Source organism: Dipodomys merriami, unplaced genomic scaffold (genome assembly GCF_024711535.1).
Source record: "Dipodomys merriami isolate MVZ:Mamm:240054 unplaced genomic scaffold, mDipMer1.0.p SCAF_3, whole genome shotgun sequence".
NCBI lineage: Eukaryota > Metazoa > Chordata > Mammalia > Rodentia > Heteromyidae > Dipodomys > Dipodomys merriami.
Window position 1 is genome coordinate 50331 of NW_027204492.1, and position 20941 is coordinate 71271.

Here is a 20941-nt window from a genome sequence, read left to right on the forward strand (position 1 = left end):
AGCTCTCTGTAACCACCCCGGTAGACATGAGTGGGAATAACACCGGGCAGGCAGCAGGGCATTGTGGGAAAGGAGCCCTCCGGTGCCACCCTCCTGGACATGCGTGGGTACATCACAGGGCCCACAGCACGGCATTGTGGGAAATGGTCTCCCTGTTGCCACCCCGCTGAGATCAGCCGGCATAGCCACTGGCTAGCGTCGCGGCAGAGTGGCAAGTGAGTTCTTTGGCACCACCTTATGAAAAGGTGCGGAACTATCACCCGGCCGAAAGCCGGGACCTGTGCCCTCTGGCACCCCCTCATACCAAGGTGCCTCTGCTATTGAGTTCTCTGCCTGTCGCTCAGCTGGAGATGTGCAGACATAGCACTCGGCTCCCACTCTGGGCATTGTGGGAAATAAGCTCCCTGGTGCCATCCTAAGGGAAATGGCCCGGGATGAGGCCTCCTGGCCATCAGCACAGCATCGTGGGAAATGGGCTCCCTGGTGCCGCCCTGTGGACATGTACGGGCAGAGCACTAGCCCGGCACTGCGGGAAGTGAGCTCTCTGGTGCCACCCGGAGGGTGGATGAGGGCATAGCACCTGGCCACCAGCTGGGAATTGTGGGAAATGACCTCTCTGAGGCCATCACGTGCAGATGTGTGGGCAGACCACCCAACAGGTAGCACAGCCCTGTGGGAAGTGACCTCTGTGCTGCCACCCTGTGAAGATTTCCAAGCGTAGCAACTGGCCACCCTGTGCGAATTGTGGGAAGTGAACCTGCTGGCAGCAACTCATGCAAATGTGCGGCACAATCACCTGGCAACCAGCTGGGGACTGGGGGAAGTGAGCTGTCTGTAACCACCCCGTGGACGTGTGTGGAATTATTTCCACCGGGCCGACAACACAGCTTTGTGGAAAATGACCGTTCTGTTGCCACCCCGTGGGGATTTGCAGGCATTGCAAGGGGCCACGAACTGGGCATTGTGGGAAATGAGGCTTCTGGCACCGCCTAAGGCAAAACTGGGGCACCGGCGCTTGGCTGACAGCAAAGCATTGTGGGAAATGAGCCTCTCTGGTGCCACCCCCGTGGACATGAGTGAGTGTACCACAGGGCCTACAGCATGGCATGGTGGGAAATGGGGAACTCTCGGCTTCCACCACGTGCAGAATTTCGAGCATTGCCACTTGGAACCCTCTGGAAATTGTGCGAATGGAGCTTGCTGGCACCAACTCAGGCAAATATATATGGCACTGTCACCTGTGTGACAGGAGAGCATGGTGGGAAATGACCTCTCTGATGCCTCCTTCTGCAAGTTTTCAGGCATAGCACATGGCCTCCCGCTGGGCACCGTGGGAAGTGAGCTCTCTGTAACCACCCCGGTAGACATGAGTGGGAATAACACCGGGCAGGCAGCAGGGCATTGTGGGAAAGGAGCCCTCCGGTGCCACCCTCCTGGACATGCGTGGGTACATCACAGGGCCCACAGCACGGCATTGTGGGAAATGGTCTCCCTGTTGCCACCCCGCTGAGATCAGCCGGCATAGCCACTGGCTAGCCTCGCGGCAGAGTGGCAAGTGAGTTCTTTGGCACCACCTTATGAAAAGGTGCGGAACTATCACCCGGCCGAAAGCCGGGACCTGTGCCCTCTGGCACCCCCTCATACCAAGGTGCCTCTGCTATTGAGTTCTCTGCCTGTCGCTCAGCTGGAGATGTGCAGACATAGCACTCGGCTCCCACTCTGGGCATTGTGGGAAATAAGCTCCCTGGTGCCATCCTAAGGGAAATGGCCCGGGATGAGGCCTCCTGGCCATCAGCACAGCATCGTGGGAAATGGGCTCCCTGGTGCCGCCCTGTGGACATGTACGGGCAGAGCACTAGCCCGGCACTGCGGGAAGTGAGCTCTCTGGTGCCACCCGGAGGGTGGATGAGGGCATAGCACCTGGCCACCAGCTGGGAATTGTGGGAAATGACCTCTCTGAGGCCATCACGTGCAGATGTGTGGGCAGACCACCCAACAGGTAGCACAGCACTGTGGGAAGTGACCTCTGTGCTGCCACCCTGTGAAGATTTCCAAGCGTAGCAACTGGCCACCCTGTGCGAATTGTGGGAAGTGAACCTGCTGGCAGCAACTCATGCAAATGTGCGGCACAATCACCTGGCAACCAGCTGGGGACTGGGGGAAGTGAGCTGTCTGTAACCACCCCGTGGACGTGTGTGGAATTATTTCCACCGGGCCGACAACACAGCTTTGTGGAAAATGACCGTTCTGTTGCCACCCCGTGGGGATTTGCAGGCATTGCAAGGGGCCACGAACTGGGCATTGTGGGAAATGAGGCTTCTGGCACCGCCTAAGGCAAAACTGGGGCACCGGCGCTTGGCTGACAGCAAAGCATTGTGGGAAATGAGCCTCTCTGGTGCCACCCCCGTGGACATGAGTGAGTGTACCACAGGGCCTACAGCATGGCATGGTGGGAAATGGGGAACTCTCGGCTTCCACCACGTGCAGAATTTCGAGCATTGCCACTTGGAACCCTCTGGAAATTGTGCGAATGGAGCTTGCTGGCACCAACTCAGGCAAATATATATGGCACTGTCACCTGTGTGACAGGAGAGCATGGTGGGAAATGACCTCTCTGATGCCTCCTTCTGCAAGTTTTCAGGCATAGCACATGGCCTCCCGCTGGGCACCGTGGGAAGTGAGCTCTCTGTAACCACCCCGGTAGACATGAGTGGGAATAACACCGGGCAGGCAGCAGGGCATTGTGGGAAAGGAGCCCTCCGGTGCCACCCTCCTGGACATGCGTGGGTACATCACAGGGCCCACAGCACGGCATTGTGGGAAATGGTCTCCCTGTTGCCACCCCGCTGAGATCAACCCGCATAGCCACTGGCTAGCGTCGCGGCAGAGTGGCAAGTGAGTTCTTTGGCACCACCTTATGAAAAGGTGCGGAACTATCACCCGGCCGAAAGCCGGGACCTGTGCCCTCTGGCACCCCCTCATACCAAGGTGCCTCTGCTATTGAGTTCTCTGCCTGTCGCTCAGCTGGAGATGTGCAGACATAGCACTCGGCTCCCACTCTGGGCATTGTGGGAAATAAGCTCCCTGGTGCCATCCTAAGGGAAATGGCCCGGGATGAGGCCTCCTGGCCATCAGCACAGCATCGTGGGAAATGGGCTCCCTGGTGCCGCCCTGTGGACATGTACGGGCAGAGCACTAGCCCGGCACTGCGGGAAGTGAGCTCTCTGGTGCCACCCGGAGGGTGGATGAGGGCATAGCACCTGGCCACCAGCTGGGAATTGTGGGAAATGACCTCTCTGAGGCCATCACGTGCAGATGTGTGGGCAGACCACCCAACAGGTAGCACAGCACTGTGGGAAGTGACCTCTGTGCTGCCACCCTGTGAAGATTTCCAAGCGTAGCAACTGGCCACCCTGTGCGAATTGTGGGAAGTGAACCTGCTGGCAGCAACTCATGCAAATGTGCGGCACAATCACCTGGCAACCAGCTGGGGACTGGGGGAAGTGAGCTGTCTGTAACCACCCCGTGGACGTGTGTGGAATTATTTCCACCGGGCCGACAACACAGCTTTGTGGAAAATGACCGTTCTGTTGCCACCCCGTGGGGATTTGCAGGCATTGCAAGGGGCCACGAACTGGGCATTGTGGGAAATGAGGCTTCTGGCACCGCCTAAGGCAAAACTGGGGCACCGGCGCTTGGCTGACAGCAAAGCATTGTGGGAAATGAGCCTCTCTGGTGCCACCCCCGTGGACATGAGTGAGTGTACCACAGGGCCTACAGCATGGCATGGTGGGAAATGGGGAACTCTCGGCTTCCACCACGTGCAGAATTTCGAGCATTGCCACTTGGAACCCTCTGGAAATTGTGCGAATGGAGCTTGCTGGCACCAACTCAGGCAAATATATATGGCACTGTCACCTGTGTGACAGGAGAGCATGGTGGGAAATGACCTCTCTGATGCCTCCTTCTGCAAGTTTTCAGGCATAGCACATGGCCTCCCGCTGGGCACCGTGGGAAGTGAGCTCTCTGTAACCACCCCGGTAGACATGAGTGGGAATAACACCGGGCAGGCAGCAGGGCATTGTGGGAAAGGAGCCCTCCGGTGCCACCCTCCTGGACATGCGTGGGTACAGCACAGGGCCCACAGCACGGCATTGTGGGAAATGGTCTCCCTGTTGCCACCCCGCTGAGATCAGCCGGCATAGCCACTGGCTAGCCTCGCGGCAGAGTGGCAAGTGAGTTCTTTGGCACCACCTTATGAAAAGGTGCGGAACTATCACCCGGCCGAAAGCCGGGACCTGTGCCCTCTGGCACCCCCTCATACCAAGGTGCCTCTGCTATTGAGTTCTCTGCCTGTCGCTCAGCTGGAGATGTGCAGACATAGCACTCGGCTCCCACTCTGGGCATTGTGGGAAATAAGCTCCCTGGTGCCATCCTAAGGGAAATGGCCCGGGATGAGGCCTCCTGGCCATCAGCACAGCATCGTGGGAAATGGGCTCCCTGGTGCCGCCCTGTGGACATGTACGGGCAGAGCACTAGCCCGGCACTGCGGGAAGTGAGCTCTCTGGTGCCACCCGGAGGGTGGATGAGGGCATAGCACCTGGCCACCAGCTGGGAATTGTGGGAAATGACCTCTCTGAGGCCATCACGTGCAGATGTGTGGGCAGACCACCCAACAGGTAGCACAGCACTGTGGGAAGTGACCTCTGTGCTGCCACCCTGTGAAGATTTCCAAGCGTAGCAACTGGCCACCCTGTGCGAATTGTGGGAAGTGAACCTGCTGGCAGCAACTCATGCAAATGTGCGGCACAATCACCTGGCAACCAGCTGGGGACTGGGGGAAGTGAGCTGTCTGTAACCACCCCGTGGACGTGTGTGGAATTATTTCCACCGGGCCGACAACACAGCTTTGTGGAAAATGACCGTTCTGTTGCCACCCCGTGGGGATTTGCAGGCATTGCAAGGGGCCACGAACTGGGCATTGTGGGAAATGAGGCTTCTGGCACCGCCTAAGGCAAAACTGGGGCACCGGCGCTTGGCTGACAGCAAAGCATTGTGGGAAATGAGCCTCTCTGGTGCCACCCCCGTGGACATGAGTGAGTGTACCACAGGGCCTACAGCATGGCATGGTGGGAAATGGGGAACTCTCGGCTTCCACCACGTGCAGAATTTCGAGCATTGCCACTTGGAACCCTCTGGAAATTGTGCGAATGGAGCTTGCTGGCACCAACTCAGGCAAATATATATGGCACTGTCACCTGTGTGACAGGAGAGCATGGTGGGAAATGACCTCTCTGATGCCTCCTTCTGCAAGTTTTCAGGCATAGCACATGGCCTCCCGCTGGGCACCGTGGGAAGTGAGCTCTCTGTAACCACCCCGGTAGACATGAGTGGGAATAACACCGGGCAGGCAGCAGGGCATTGTGGGAAAGGAGCCCTCCGGTGCCACCCTCCTGGACATGCGTGGGTACAGCACAGGGCCCACAGCACGGCATTGTGGGAAATGGTCTCCCTGTTGCCACCCCGCTGAGATCAGCCGGCATAGCCACTGGCTAGCCTCGCGGCAGAGTGGCAAGTGAGTTCTTTGGCACCACCTTATGAAAAGGTGCGGAACTATCACCCGGCCGAAAGCCGGGACCTGTGCCCTCTGGCACCCCCTCATACCAAGGTGCCTCTGCTATTGAGTTCTCTGCCTGTCGCTCAGCTGGAGATGTGCAGACATAGCACTCGGCTCCCACTCTGGGCATTGTGGGAAATAAGCTCCCTGGTGCCATCCTAAGGGAAATGGCCCGGGATGAGGCCTCCTGGCCATCAGCACAGCATCGTGGGAAATGGGCTCCCTGGTGCCGCCCTGTGGACATGTACGGGCAGAGCACTAGCCCGGCACTGCGGGAAGTGAGCTCTCTGGTGCCACCCGGAGGGTGGATGAGGGCATAGCACCTGGCCACCAGCTGGGAATTGTGGGAAATGACCTCTCTGAGGCCATCACGTGCAGATGTGTGGGCAGACCACCCAACAGGTAGCACAGCACTGTGGGAAGTGACCTCTGTGCTGCCACCCTGTGAAGATTTCCAAGCGTAGCAACTGGCCACCCTGTGCGAATTGTGGGAAGTGAACCTGCTGGCAGCAACTCATGCAAATGTGCGGCACAATCACCTGGCAACCAGCTGGGGACTGGGGGAAGTGAGCTGTCTGTAACCACCCCGTGGACGTGTGTGGAATTATTTCCACCGGGCCGACAACACAGCTTTGTGGAAAATGACCGTTCTGTTGCCACCCCGTGGGGATTTGCAGGCATTGCAAGGGGCCACGAACTGGGCATTGTGGGAAATGAGGCTTCTGGCACCGCCTAAGGCAAAACTGGGGCACCGGCGCTTGGCTGACAGCAAAGCATTGTGGGAAATGAGCCTCTCTTGTGCCACCCCCGTGGACATGAGTGAGTGTACCACAGGGCCTACAGCATGGCATGGTGGGAAATGGGGAACTCTCGGCTTCCACCACGTGCAGAATTTCGAGCATTGCCACTTGGAACCCTCTGGAAATTGTGCGAATGGAGCTTGCTGGCACCAACTCAGGCAAATATATATGGCACTGTCACCTGTGTGACAGGAGAGCATGGTGGGAAATGACCTCTCTGATGCCTCCTTCTGCAAGTTTTCAGGCATAGCACATGGCCTCCCGCTGGGCACCGTGGGAAGTGAGCTCTCTGTAACCACCCCGGTAGACATGAGTGGGAATAACACCGGGCAGGCAGCAGGGCATTGTGGGAAAGGAGCCCTCCGGTGCCACCCTCCTGGACATGCGTGGGTACATCACAGGGCCCACAGCACGGCATTGTGGGAAATGGTCTCCCTGTTGCCACCCCGCTGAGATCAGCCGGCATAGCCACTGGCTAGCCTCGCGGCAGAGTGGCAAGTGAGTTCTTTGGCACCACCTTATGAAAAGGTGCGGAACTATCACCCGGCCGAAAGCCGGGACCTGTGCCCTCTGGCACCCCCTCATACCAAGGTGCCTCTGCTATTGAGTTCTCTGCCTGTCGCTCAGCTGGAGATGTGCAGACATAGCACTCGGCTCCCACTCTGGGCATTGTGGGAAATAAGCTCCCTGGTGCCATCCTAAGGGAAATGGCCCGGGATGAGGCCTCCTGGCCATCAGCACAGCATTGTGGGAAATGGGCTCCCTGGTGCCGCCCTGTGGACATGTACGGGCAGAGCACTAGCCCGGCACTGCGGGAAGTGAGCTCTCTGGTGCCACCCGGAGGGTGGATGAGGGCATAGCACCTGGCCACCAGCTGGGAATTGTGGGAAATGACCTCTCTGAGGCCATCACGTGCAGATGTGTGGGCAGACCACCCAACAGGTAGCACAGCCCTGTGGGAAGTGACCTCTGTGCTGCCACCCTGTGAAGATTTCCAAGCGTAGCAACTGGCCACCCTGTGCGAATTGTGGGAAGTGAACCTGCTGGCAGCAACTCATGCAAATGTGCGGCACAATCACCTGGCAACCAGCTGGGGACTGGGGGAAGTGAGCTGTCTGTAACCACCCCGTGGACGTGTGTGGAATTATTTCCACCGGGCCGACAACACAGCTTTGTGGAAAATGACCGTTCTGTTGCCACCCCGTGGGGATTTGCAGGCATTGCAAGGGGCCACGAACTGGGCATTGTGGGAAATGAGGCTTCTGGCACCGCCTAAGGCAAAACTGGGGCACCGGCGCTTGGCTGACAGCAAAGCATTGTGGGAAATGAGCCTCTCTGGTGCCACCCCCGTGGACATGAGTGAGTGTACCACAGGGCCTACAGCATGGCATGGTGGGAAATGGGGAACTCTCGGCTTCCACCACGTGCAGAATTTCGAGCATTGCCACTTGGAACCCTCTGGAAATTGTGCGAATGGAGCTTGCTGGCACCAACTCAGGCAAATATATATGGCACTGTCACCTGTGTGACAGGAGAGCATGGTGGGAAATGACCTCTCTGATGCCTCCTTCTGCAAGTTTTCAGGCATAGCACATGGCCTCCCGCTGGGCACCGTGGGAAGTGAGCTCTCTGTAACCACCCCGGTAGACATGAGAGGGAATAACACCAGGCAGGCAGCAGGGCATTGTGGGAAAGGAGCCCTCCGGTGCCACCCTCCTGGACATGCGTGGGTACATAACAGGGCCCACAGCACGGCATTGTGGGAAATGGTCTCCCTGTTGCCACCCCGCTGAGATCAGCCGGCATAGCCACTGGCTAGCGTCGCGGCAGAGTGGCAAGTGAGTTCTTTGGCACCACCTTATGAAAAGGTGCGGAACTATCACCCGGCCGAAAGCCGGGACCTGTGCCCTCTGGCACCCCCTCATACCAAGGTGCCTCTGCTATTGAGTTCTCTGCCTGTCGCTCAGCTGGAGATGTGCAGACATAGCACTTGGCTCCCACTCTGGGCATTGTGGGAAATAAGCTCCCTGGTGCCATCCTAAGGGAAATGGCCCGGGATGAGGCCTCCTGGCCATCAGCACAGCATTGTGGGAAATGGGCTCCCTGGTGCCGCCCTGTGGACATGTACGGGCAGAGCACTAGCCCGGCACTGCGGGAAGTGAGCTCTCTGGTGCCACCCGGAGGGTGGATGAGGGCATAGCACCTGGCCACCAGCTGGGAATTGTGGGAAATGACCTCTCTGAGGCCATCACGTGCAGATGTGTGGGCAGACCACCCAACAGGTAGCACAGCCCTGTGGGAAGTGACCTCTGTGCTGCCACCCTGTGAAGATTTCCAAGCGTAGCAACTGGCCACCCTGTGCGAATTGTGGGAAGTGAACCTGCTGGCAGCAACTCATGCAAATGTGCGGCACAATCACCTGGCAACCAGCTGGGGACTGGGGGAAGTGAGCTGTCTGTAACCACCCCGTGGACGTGTGTGGAATTATTTCCACCGGGCCGACAACACAGCTTTGTGGAAAATGACCGTTCTGTTGCCACCCCGTGGGGATTTGCAGGCATTGCAAGGGGCCACGAACTGGGCATTGTGGGAAATGAGGCTTCTGGCACCGCCTAAGGCAAAACTGGGGCACCGGCGCTTGGCTGACAGCAAAGCATTGTGGGAAATGAGCCTCTCTGGTGCCACCCCCGTGGACATGAGTGAGTGTACCACAGGGCCTACAGCATGGCATGGTGGGAAATGGGGAACTCTCGGCTTCCACCACGTGCAGAATTTCGAGCATTGCCACTTGGAACCCTCTGGAAATTGTGCGAATGGAGCTTGCTGGCACCAACTCAGGCAAATATATATGGCACTGTCACCTGTGTGACAGGAGAGCATGGTGGGAAATGACCTCTCTGATGCCTCCTTCTGCAAGTTTTCAGGCATAGCACATGGCCTCCCGCTGGGCACCGTGGGAAGTGAGCTCTCTGTAACCACCCCGGTAGACATGAGTGGGAATAACACCGGGCAGGCAGCAGGGCATTGTGGGAAAGGAGCCCTCCGGTGCCACCCTCCTGGACATGCGTGGGTACATCACAGGGCCCACAGCACGGCATTGTGGGAAATGGTCTCCCTGTTGCCACCCCGCTGAGATCAGCCGGCATAGCCACTGGCTAGCCTCGCGGCAGAGTGGCAAGTGAGTTCTTTGGCACCACCTTATGAAAAGGTGCGGAACTATCACCCGGCCGAAAGCCGGGACCTGTGCCCTCTGGCTCCCCCTCATACCAAGGTGCCTCTGCTATTGAGTTCTCTGCCTGTCGCTCAGCTGGAGATGTGCAGACATAGCACTCGGCTCCCACTCTGGGCATTGTGGGAAATAAGCTCCCTGGTGCCATCCTAAGGGAAATGGCCCGGGATGAGGCCTCCTGGCCATCAGCACAGCATCGTGGGAAATGGGCTCCCTGGTGCCGCCCTGTGGACATGTACGGGCAGAGCACTAGCCCGGCACTGCGGGAAGTGAGCTCTCTGGTGCCACCCGGAGGGTGGATGAGGGCATAGCACCTGGCCACCAGCTGGGAATTGTGGGAAATGACCTCTCTGAGGCCATCACGTGCAGATGTGTGGGCAGACCACCCAACAGGTAGCACAGCCCTGTGGGAAGTGACCTCTGTGCTGCCACCCTGTGAAGATTTCCAAGCGTAGCAACTGGCCACCCTGTGCGAATTGTGGGAAGTGAACCTGCTGGCAGCAACTCATGCAAATGTGCGGCACAATCACCTGGCAACCAGCTGGGGACTGGGGGAAGTGAGCTGTCTGTAACCACCCCGTGGATGTGTGTGGAATTATTTCCACCGGGCCGACAACACAGCTTTGTGGAAAATGACCGTTCTGTTGCCACCCCGTGGGGATTTGCAGGCATTGCAAGGGGCCACGAACTGGGCATTGTGGGAAATGAGGCTTCTGGCACCGCCTAAGGCAAAACTGGGGCACCGGCGCTTGGCTGACAGCAAAGCATTGTGGGAAATGAGCCTCTCTGGTGCCACCCCCGTGGACATGAGTGAGTGTACCACAGGGCCTACAGCATGGCATGGTGGGAAATGGGGAACTCTCGGCTTCCACCACGTGCAGAATTTCGAGCATTGCCACTTGGAACCCTCTGGAAATTGTGCGAATGGAGCTTGCTGGCACCAACTCAGGCAAATATATATGGCACTGTCACCTGTGTGACAGGAGAGCATGGTGGGAAATGACCTCTCTGATGCCTCCTTCTGCAAGTTTTCAGGCATAGCACATGGCCTCCCGCTGGGCACCGTGGGAAGTGAGCTCTCTGTAACCACCCCGGTAGACATGAGTGGGAATAACACCGGGCAGGCAGCAGGGCATTGTGGGAAAGGAGCCCTCCGGTGCCACCCTCCTGGACATGCGTGGGTACAGCACAGGGCCCACAGCACGGCATTGTGGGAAATGGTCTCCCTGTTGCCACCCCGCTGAGATCAGCCGGCATAGCCACTGGCTAGCCTCGCGGCAGAGTGGCAAGTGAGTTCTTTGGCACCACCTTATGAAAAGGTGCGGAACTATCACCCGGCCGAAAGCCGGGACCTGTGCCCTCTGGCACCCCCTCATACCAAGGTGCCTCTGCTATTGAGTTCTCTGCCTGTCGCTCAGCTGGAGATGTGCAGACATAGCACTCGGCTCCCACTCTGGGCATTGTGGGAAATAAGCTCCCTGGTGCCATCCTAAGGGAAATGGCCCGGGATGAGGCCTCCTGGCCATCAGCACAGCATCGTGGGAAATGGGCTCCCTGGTGCCGCCCTGTGGACATGTACGGGCAGAGCACTAGCCCGGCACTGCGGGAAGTGAGCTCTCTGGTGCCACCCGGAGGGTGGATGAGGGCATAGCACCTGGCCACCAGCTGGGAATTGTGGGAAATGACCTCTCTGAGGCCATCACGTGCAGATGTGTGGGCAGACCACCCAACAGGTAGCACAGCCCTGTGGGAAGTGACCTCTGTGCTGCCACCCTGTGAAGATTTCCAAGCGTAGCAACTGGCCACCCTGTGCGAATTGTGGGAAGTGAACCTGCTGGCAGCAACTCATGCAAATGTGCGGCACAATCACCTGGCAACCAGCTGGGGACTGGGGGAAGTGAGCTGTCTGTAACCACCCCGTGGAGGTGTGTGGAATTATTTCCACCGGGCCGACAACACAGCTTTGTGGAAAATGACCGTTCTGTTGCCACCCCGTGGGGATTTGCAGGCATTGCAAGGGGCCACGAACTGGGCATTGTGGGAAATGAGGCTTCTGGCACCGCCTAAGGCAAAACTGGGGCACCGGCGCTTGGCTGACAGCAAAGCATTGTGGGAAATGAGCCTCTCTGGTGCCACCCCCGTGGACATGAGTGAGTGTACCACAGGGCCTACAGCATGGCATGGTGGGAAATGGGGAACTCTCGGCTTCCACCACGTGCAGAATTTCGAGCATTGCCACTTGGAACCCTCTGGAAATTGTGCGAATGGAGCTTGCTGGCACCAACTCAGGCAAATATATATGGCACTGTCACCTGTGTGACAGGAGAGCATGGTGGGAAATGACCTCTCTGATGCCTCCTTCTGCAAGTTTTCAGGCATAGCACATGGCCTCCCGCTGGGCACCGTGGGAAGTGAGCTCTCTGTAACCACCCCGGTAGACATGAGAGGGAATAACACCGGGCAGGCAGCAGGGCATTGTGGGAAAGGAGCCCTCCGGTGCCACCCTCCTGGACATGCGTGGGTACATAACAGGGCCCACAGCACGGCATTGTGGGAAATGGTCTCCCTGTTGCCACCCCGCTGAGATCAGCCGGCATAGCCACTGGCTAGCGTCGCGGCAGAGTGGCAAGTGAGTTCTTTGGCACCACCTTATGAAAAGGTGCGGAACTATCACCCGGCCGAAAGCCGGGACCTGTGCCCTCTGGCACCCCCTCATACCAAGGTGCCTCTGCTATTGAGTTCTCTGCCTGTCGCTCAGCTGGAGATGTGCAGACATAGCACTTGGCTCCCACTCTGGGCATTGTGGGAAATAAGCTCCCTGGTGCCATCCTAAGGGAAATGGCCCGGGATGAGGCCTCCTGGCCATCAGCACAGCATTGTGGGAAATGGGCTCCCTGGTGCCGCCCTGTGGACATGTACGGGCAGAGCACTAGCCCGGCACTGCGGGAAGTGAGCTCTCTGGTGCCACCCGGAGGGTGGATGAGGGCATAGCACCTGGCCACCAGCTGGGAATTGTGGGAAATGACCTCTCTGAGGCCATCACGTGCAGATGTGTGGGCAGACCACCCAACAGGTAGCACAGCCCTGTGGGAAGTGACCTCTGTGCTGCCACCCTGTGAAGATTTCCAAGCGTAGCAACTGGCCACCCTGTGCGAATTGTGGGAAGTGAACCTGCTGGCAGCAACTCATGCAAATGTGCGGCACAATCACCTGGCAACCAGCTGGGGACTGGGGGAAGTGAGCTGTCTGTAACCACCCCGTGGACGTGTGTGGAATTATTTCCACCGGGCCGACAACACAGCTTTGTGGAAAATGACCGTTCTGTTGCCACCCCGTGGGGATTTGCAGGCATTGCAAGGGGCCACGAACTGGGCATTGTGGGAAATGAGGCTTCTGGCACCGCCTAAGGCAAAACTGGGGCACCGGCGCTTGGCTGACAGCAAAGCATTGTGGGAAATGAGCCTCTCTTGTGCCACCCCCGTGGACATGAGTGAGTGTACCACAGGGCCTACAGCATGGCATGGTGGGAAATGGGGAACTCTCGGCTTCCACCACGTGCAGAATTTCGAGCATTGCCACTTGGAACCCTCTGGAAATTGTGCGAATGGAGCTTGCTGGCACCAACTCAGGCAAATATATATGGCACTGTCACCTGTGTGACAGGAGAGCATGGTGGGAAATGACCTCTCTGATGCCTCCTTCTGCAAGTTTTCAGGCATAGCACATGGCCTCCCGCTGGGCACCGTGGGAAGTGAGCTCTCTGTAACCACCCCGGTAGACATGAGTGGGAATAACACCGGGCAGGCAGCAGGGCATTGTGGGAAAGGAGCCCTCCGGTGCCACCCTCCTGGACATGCGTGGGTACATCACAGGGCCCACAGCACGGCATTGTGGGAAATGGTCTCCCTGTTGCCACCCCGCTGAGATCAGCCGGCATAGCCACTGGCTAGCCTCGCGGCAGAGTGGCAAGTGAGTTCTTTGGCACCACCTTATGAAAAGGTGCGGAACTATCACCCGGCCGAAAGCCGGGACCTGTGCCCTCTGGCACCCCCTCATACCAAGGTGCCTCTGCTATTGAGTTCTCTGCCTGTCGCTCAGCTGGAGATGTGCAGACATAGCACTCGGCTCCCACTCTGGGCATTGTGGGAAATAAGCTCCCTGGTGCCATCCTAAGGGAAATGGCCCGGGATGAGGCCTCCTGGCCATCAGCACAGCATCGTGGGAAATGGGCTCCCTGGTGCCGCCCTGTGGACATGTACGGGCAGAGCACTAGCCCGGCACTGCGGGAAGTGAGCTCTCTGGTGCCACCCGGAGGGTGGATGAGGGCATAGCACCTGGCCACCAGCTGGGAATTGTGGGAAATGACCTCTCTGAGGCCATCACGTGCAGATGTGTGGGCAGACCACCCAACAGGTAGCACAGCCCTGTGGGAAGTGACCTCTGTGCTGCCACCCTGTGAAGATTTCCAAGCGTAGCAACTGGCCACCCTGTGCGAATTGTGGGAAGTGAACCTGCTGGCAGCAACTCATGCAAATGTGCGGCACAATCACCTGGCAACCAGCTGGGGACTGGGGGAAGTGAGCTGTCTGTAACCACCCCGTGGACGTGTGTGGAATTATTTCCACCGGGCCGACAACACAGCTTTGTGGAAAATGACCGTTCTGTTGCCACCCCGTGGGGATTTGCAGGCATTGCAAGGGGCCACGAACTGGGCATTGTGGGAAATGAGGCTTCTGGCACCGCCTAAGGCAAAACTGGGGCACCGGCGCTTGGCTGACAGCAAAGCATTGTGGGAAATGAGCCTCTCTGGTGCCACCCCCGTGGACATGAGTGAGTGTACCACAGGGCCTACAGCATGGCATGGTGGGAAATGGGGAACTCTCGGCTTCCACCACGTGCAGAATTTCGAGCATTGCCACTTGGAACCCTCTGGAAATTGTGCGAATGGAGCTTGCTGGCACCAACTCAGGCAAATATATATGGCACTGTCACCTGTGTGACAGGAGAGCATGGTGGGAAATGACCTCTCTGATGCCTCCTTCTGCAAGTTTTCAGGCATAGCACATGGCCTCCCGCTGGGCACCGTGGGAAGTGAGCTCTCTGTAACCACCCCGGTAGACATGAGTGGGAATAACACCGGGCAGGCAGCAGGGCATTGTGGGAAAGGAGCCCTCCGGTGCCACCCTCCTGGACATGCGTGGGTACATCACAGGGCCCACAGCACGGCATTGTGGGAAATGGTCTCCCTGTTGCCACCCCGCTGAGATCAGCCGGCATAGCCACTGGCTAGCCTCGCGGCAGAGTGGCAAGTGAGTTCTTTGGCACCACCTTATGAAAAGGTGCGGAACTATCACCCGGCCGAAAGCCGGGACCTGTGCCCTCTGGCACCCCCTCATACCAAGGTGCCTCTGCTATTGAGTTCTCTGCCTGTCGCTCAGCTGGAGATGTGCAGACATAGCACTCGGCTCCCACTCTGGGCATTGTGGGAAATAAGCTCCCTGGTGCCATCCTAAGGGAAATGGCCCGGGATGAGGCCTCCTGGCCATCAGCACAGCATCGTGGGAAATGGGCTCCCTGGTGCCGCCCTGTGGACATGTACGGGCAGAGCACTAGCCCGGCACTGCGGGAAGTGAGCTCTCTGGTGCCACCCGGAGGGTGGATGAGGGCATAGCACCTGGCCACCAGCTGGGAATTGTGGGAAATGACCTCTCTGAGGCCATCACGTGCAGATGTGTGGGCAGACCACCCAACAGGTAGCACAGCACTGTGGGAAGTGACCTCTGTGCTGCCACCCTGTGAAGATTTCCAAGCGTAGCAACTGGCCACCCTGTGCGAATTGTGGGAAGTGAACCTGCTGGCAGCAACTCATGCAAATGTGCGGCACAATCACCTGGCAACCAGCTGGGGACTGGGGGAAGTGAGCTGTCTGTAACCACCCCGTGGACGTGTGTGGAATTATTTCCACCGGGCCGACAACACAGCTTTGTGGAAAATGACCGTTCTGTTGCCACCCCGTGGGGATTTGCAGGCATTGCAAGGGGCCACGAACTGGGCATTGTGGGAAATGAGGCTTCTGGCACCGCCTAAGGCAAAACTGGGGCACCGGCGCTTGGCTGACAGCAAAGCATTGTGGGAAATGAGCCTCTCTGGTGCCACCCCCGTGGACATGAGTGAGTGTACCACAGGGCCTACAGCATGGCATGGTGGGAAATGGGGAACTCTCGGCTTCCACCACGTGCAGAATTTCGAGCATTGCCACTTGGAACCCTCTGGAAATTGTGCGAATGGAGCTTGCTGGCACCAACTCAGGCAAATATATATGGCACTGTCACCTGTGTGACAGGAGAGCATGGTGGGAAATGACCTCTCTGATGCCTCCTTCTGCAAGTTTTCAGGCATAGCACATGGCCTCCCGCTGGGCACCGTGGGAAGTGAGCTCTCTGTAACCACCCCGGTAGACATGAGTGGGAATAACACCGGGCAGGCAGCAGGGCATTGTGGGAAAGGAGCCCTCCGGTGCCACCCTCCTGGACATGCGTGGGTACATCACAGGGCCCACAGCACGGCATTGTGGGAAATGGTCTCCCTGTTGCCACCCCGCTGAGATCAGCCGGCATAGCCACTGGCTAGCCTCGCGGCAGAGTGGCAAGTGAGTTCTTTGGCACCACCTTATGAAAAGGTGCGGAACTATCACCCGGCCGAAAGCCGGGACCTGTGCCCTCTGGCACCCCCTCATACCAAGGTGCCTCTGCTATTGAGTTCTCTGCCTGTCGCTCAGCTGGAGATGTGCAGACATAGCACTCGGCTCCCACTCTGGGCATTGTGGGAAATAAGCTCCCTGGTGCCATCCTAAGGGAAATGGCCCGGGATGAGGCCTCCTGGCCATCAGCACAGCATTGTGGGAAATGGGCTCCCTGGTGCCGCCCTGTGGACATGTACGGGCAGAGCACTAGCCCGGCACTGCGGGAAGTGAGCTCTCTGGTGCCACCCGGAGGGTGGATGAGGGCATAGCACCTGGCCACCAGCTGGGAATTGTGGGAAATGACCTCTCTGAGGCCATCACGTGCAGATGTGTGGGCAGACCACCCAACAGGTAGCACAGCCCTGTGGGAAGTGACCTCTGTGCTGCCACCCTGTGAAGATTTCCAAGCGTAGCAACTGGCCACCCTGTGCGAATTGTGGGAAGTGAACCTGCTGGCAGCAACTCATGCAAATGTGCGGCACAATCACCTGGCAACCAGCTGGGGACTGGGGGAAGTGAGCTGTCTGTAACCACCCCGTGGACGTGTGTGGAATTATTTCCACCGGGCCGACAACACAGCTTTGTGGAAAATGACCGTTCTGTTGCCACCCCGTGGGGATTTGCAGGCATTGCAAGGGGCCACGAACTGGGCATTGTGGGAAATGAGGCTTCTGGCACCGCCTAAGGCAAAACTGGGGCACCGGCGCTTGGCTGACAGCAAAGCATTGTGGGAAATGAGCCTCTCTGGTGCCACCCCCGTGGACATGAGTGAGTGTACCACAGGGCCTACAGCATGGCATGGTGGGAAATGGGGAACTCTCGGCTTCCACCACGTGCAGAATTTCGAGCATTGCCACTTGGAACCCTCTGGAAATTGTGCGAATGGAGCTTGCTGGCACCAACTCAGGCAAATATATATGGCACTGTCACCTGTGTGACAGGAGAGCATGGTGGGAAATGACCTCTCTGATGCCTCCTTCTGCAAGTTTTCAGGCATAGCACATGGCCTCCCGCTGGGCACCGTGGGAAGTGAGCTCTCTGTAACCACCCCGGTAGACATGAGTGGGAATAACACCGGGCAGGCAGCAGGGCATTGTGGGAAAGGAGCCCTCCGGTGCCACCCTCCTGGACATGCGTGGGTACATCACAGGGCCCACAGCACGGCATTGTGGGAAATGGTCTCCCTGTTGCCACCCCGCTGAGATCAGCCGGCATAGCCACTGGCTAGCGTCGCGGCAGAGTGGCAAGTGAGTTCTTTGGCACCACCTTATGAAAAGGTGCGGAACTATCACCCGGCCGAAAGCCGGGACCTGTGCCCTCTGGCACCCCCTCATACCAAGGTGCCTCTGCTATTGAGTTCTCTGCCTGTCGCTCAGCTGGAGATGTGCAGACATAGCACTCGGCTCCCACTCTGGGCATTGTGGGAAATAAGCTCCCTGGTGCCATCCTAAGGGAAATGGCCCGGGATGAGGCCTCCTGGCCATCAGCACAGCATCGTGGGAAATGGGCTCCCTGGTGCCGCCCTGTGGACATGTACGGGCAGAGCACTAGCCCGGCACTGCGGGAAGTGAGCTCTCTGGTGCCACCCGGAGGGTGGATGAGGGCATAGCACCTGGCCACCAGCTGGGAATTGTGGGAAATGACCTCTCTGAGGCCATCACGTGCAGATGTGTGGGCAGACCACCCAACAGGTAGCACAGCCCTGTGGGAAGTGACCTCTGTGCTGCCACCCTGTGAAGATTTCCAAGCGTAGCAACTGGCCACCCTGTGCGAATTGTGGGAAGTGAACCTGCTGGCAGCAACTCATGCAAATGTGCGGCACAATCACCTGGCAACCAGCTGGGGACTGGGGGAAGTGAGCTGTCTGTAACCACCCCGTGGACGTGTGTGGAATTATTTCCACCGGGCCGACAACACAGCTTTGTGGAAAATGACCGTTCTGTTGCCACCCCGTGGGGATTTGCAGGCATTGCAAGGGGCCACGAACTGGGCATTGTGGGAAATGAGGCTTCTGGCACCGCCTAAGGCAAAACTGGGGCACCGGCGCTTGGCTGACAGCAAAGCATTGTGGGAAATGAGCCTCTCTGGTGCCACCCCCGTGGACATGAGTGAGTGTACCACAGGGCCTACAGCATGGCATGGTGGGAAATGGGGAACTCTCGGCTTCCACCACGTGCAGAATTTCGAGCATTGCCACTTGGAACCCTCTGGAAATTGTGCGAATGGAGCTTGCTGGCACCAACTCAGGCAAATATATATGGCACTGTCACCTGTGTGACAGGAGAGCATGGTGGGAAATGACCTCTCTGATGCCTCCTTCTGCAAGTTTTCAGGCATAGCACATGGCCTCCCGCTGGGCACCGTGGGAAGTGAGCTCTCTGTAACCACCCCGGTAGACATGAGTGGGAATAACACCGGGCAGGCAGCAGGGCATTGTGGGAAAGGAGCCCTCCGGTGCCACCCTCCTGGACATGCGTGGGTACATCACAGGGCCCACAGCACGGCATTGTGGGAAATGGTCTCCCTGTTGCCACCCCGCTGAGATCAGCCGGCATAGCCACTGGCTAGCGTCGCGGCAGAGTGGCAAGTGAGTTCTTTGGCACCACCTTATGAAAAGGTGCGGAACTATCACCCGGCCGAAAGCCGGGACCTGTGCCCTCTGGCACCCCCTCATACCAAGGTGCCTCTGCTATTGAGTTCTCTGCCTGTCGCTCAGCTGGAGATGTGCAGACATAGCACTCGGCTCCCACTCTGGGCATTGTGGGAAATAAGCTCCCTGGTGCCATCCTAAGGGAAATGGCCCGGGATGAGGCCTCCTGGCCATCAGCACAGCATCGTGGGAAATGGGCTCCCTGGTGCCGCCCTGTGGACATGTACGGGCAGAGCACTAGCCCGGCACTGCGGGAAGTGAGCTCTCTGGTGCCACCCGGAGGGTGGATGAGGGCATAGCACCTGGCCACCAGCTGGGAATTGTGGGAAATGACCTCTCTGAGGCCATCACGTGCAGATGTGTGGGCAGACCACCCAACAGGTAGCACAGCACTGTGGGAAGTGACCTCTGTGCTGCCACCCTGTGAAGATTTCCAAGCGTAGCAACTGGCCACCCTGTGCGAATTGTGGGAAGTGAACCTGCTGGCAGCAACTCATGCAAATGTGCGGCACAATCACCTGGCAACCAGCTGGGGACTGGGGGAAGTGAGCTGTCTGTAACCACCCCGTGGACGTGTGTGGAATTATTTCCACCGGGCCGACAACACAGCTTTGTGGAAAATGACCGTTCTGTTGCCACCCCGTGGGGATTTGCAGGCATTGCAAGGGGCCACGAACTGGGCATTGTGGGAAATGAGGCTTCTGGCACCGCCTAAGGCAAAACTGGGGCACCGGCGCTTGGCTGACAGCAAAGCATTGTGGGAAATGAGCCTCTCTGGTGCCACCCCCGTGGACATGAGTGAGTGTACCACAGGGCCTACAGCATGGCATGGTGGGAAATGGGGAACTCTCGGCTTCCACCACGTGCAGAATTTCGAGCATTGCCACTTGGAACCCTCTGGAAATTGTGCGAATGGAGCTTGCTGGCACCAACTCAGGCAAATATATATGGCACTGTCACCTGTGTGACAGGAGAGCATGGTGGGAAATGACCTCTCTGATGCCTCCTTCTGCAAGTTTTCAGGCATAGCACATGGCCTCCCGCTGGGCACCGTGGGAAGTGAGCTCTCTGTAACCACCCCGGTAGACATGAGTGGGAATAACACCGGGCAGGCAGCAGGGCATTGTGGGAAAGGAGCCCTCCGGTGCCACCCTCCTGGACATGCGTGGGTACATCACAGGGCCCACAGCACGGCATTGTGGGAAATGGTCTCCCTGTTGCCACCCCGCTGAGATCAGCCGGCATAGCCACTGGCTAGCGTCGCGGCAGAGTGGCAAGTGAGTTCTTTGGCACCACCTTATGAAAAGGTGCGGAACTATCACCCGGCCGAAAGCCGGGACCTGTGCCCTCTGGCACCCCCTCATACCAAGGTGCCTCTGCTATTGAGTTCTCTGCCTGTCGCTCAGCTGGAGATGTGCAGACATAGCACTCGGCTCCCACTCTGGGCATTGTGGGAAATAAGCTCCCTGGTGCCATCCTAAGGGAAATGGCCCGGGATGAGGCCTCCTGGCCATCAGCACAGCATCGTGGGAAATGGGCTCCCTGGTGCCGCCCTGTGGACATGTACGGGCAGAGCACTAGCCCGGCACTGCGGGAAGTGAGCTCTCTGGTGCCACCCGGAGGGTGGATGAGGGCATAGCACCTGGCCACCAGCTGGGAATTGTGGGAAATGACCTCTCTGAGGCCATCACGTGCAGATGTGTGGGCAGACCACCCAACAGGTAGCACAGCACTGTGGGAAGTGACCTCTGTGCTGCCACCCTGTGAAGATTTCCAAGCGTAGCAACTGGCCACCCTGTGCGAATTGTGGGAAGTGAACCTGCTGGCAGCAACTCATGCAAATGTGCGGCACAATCACCTGGCAACCAGCTGGGGACTGGGGGAAGTGAGCTGTCTGTAACCA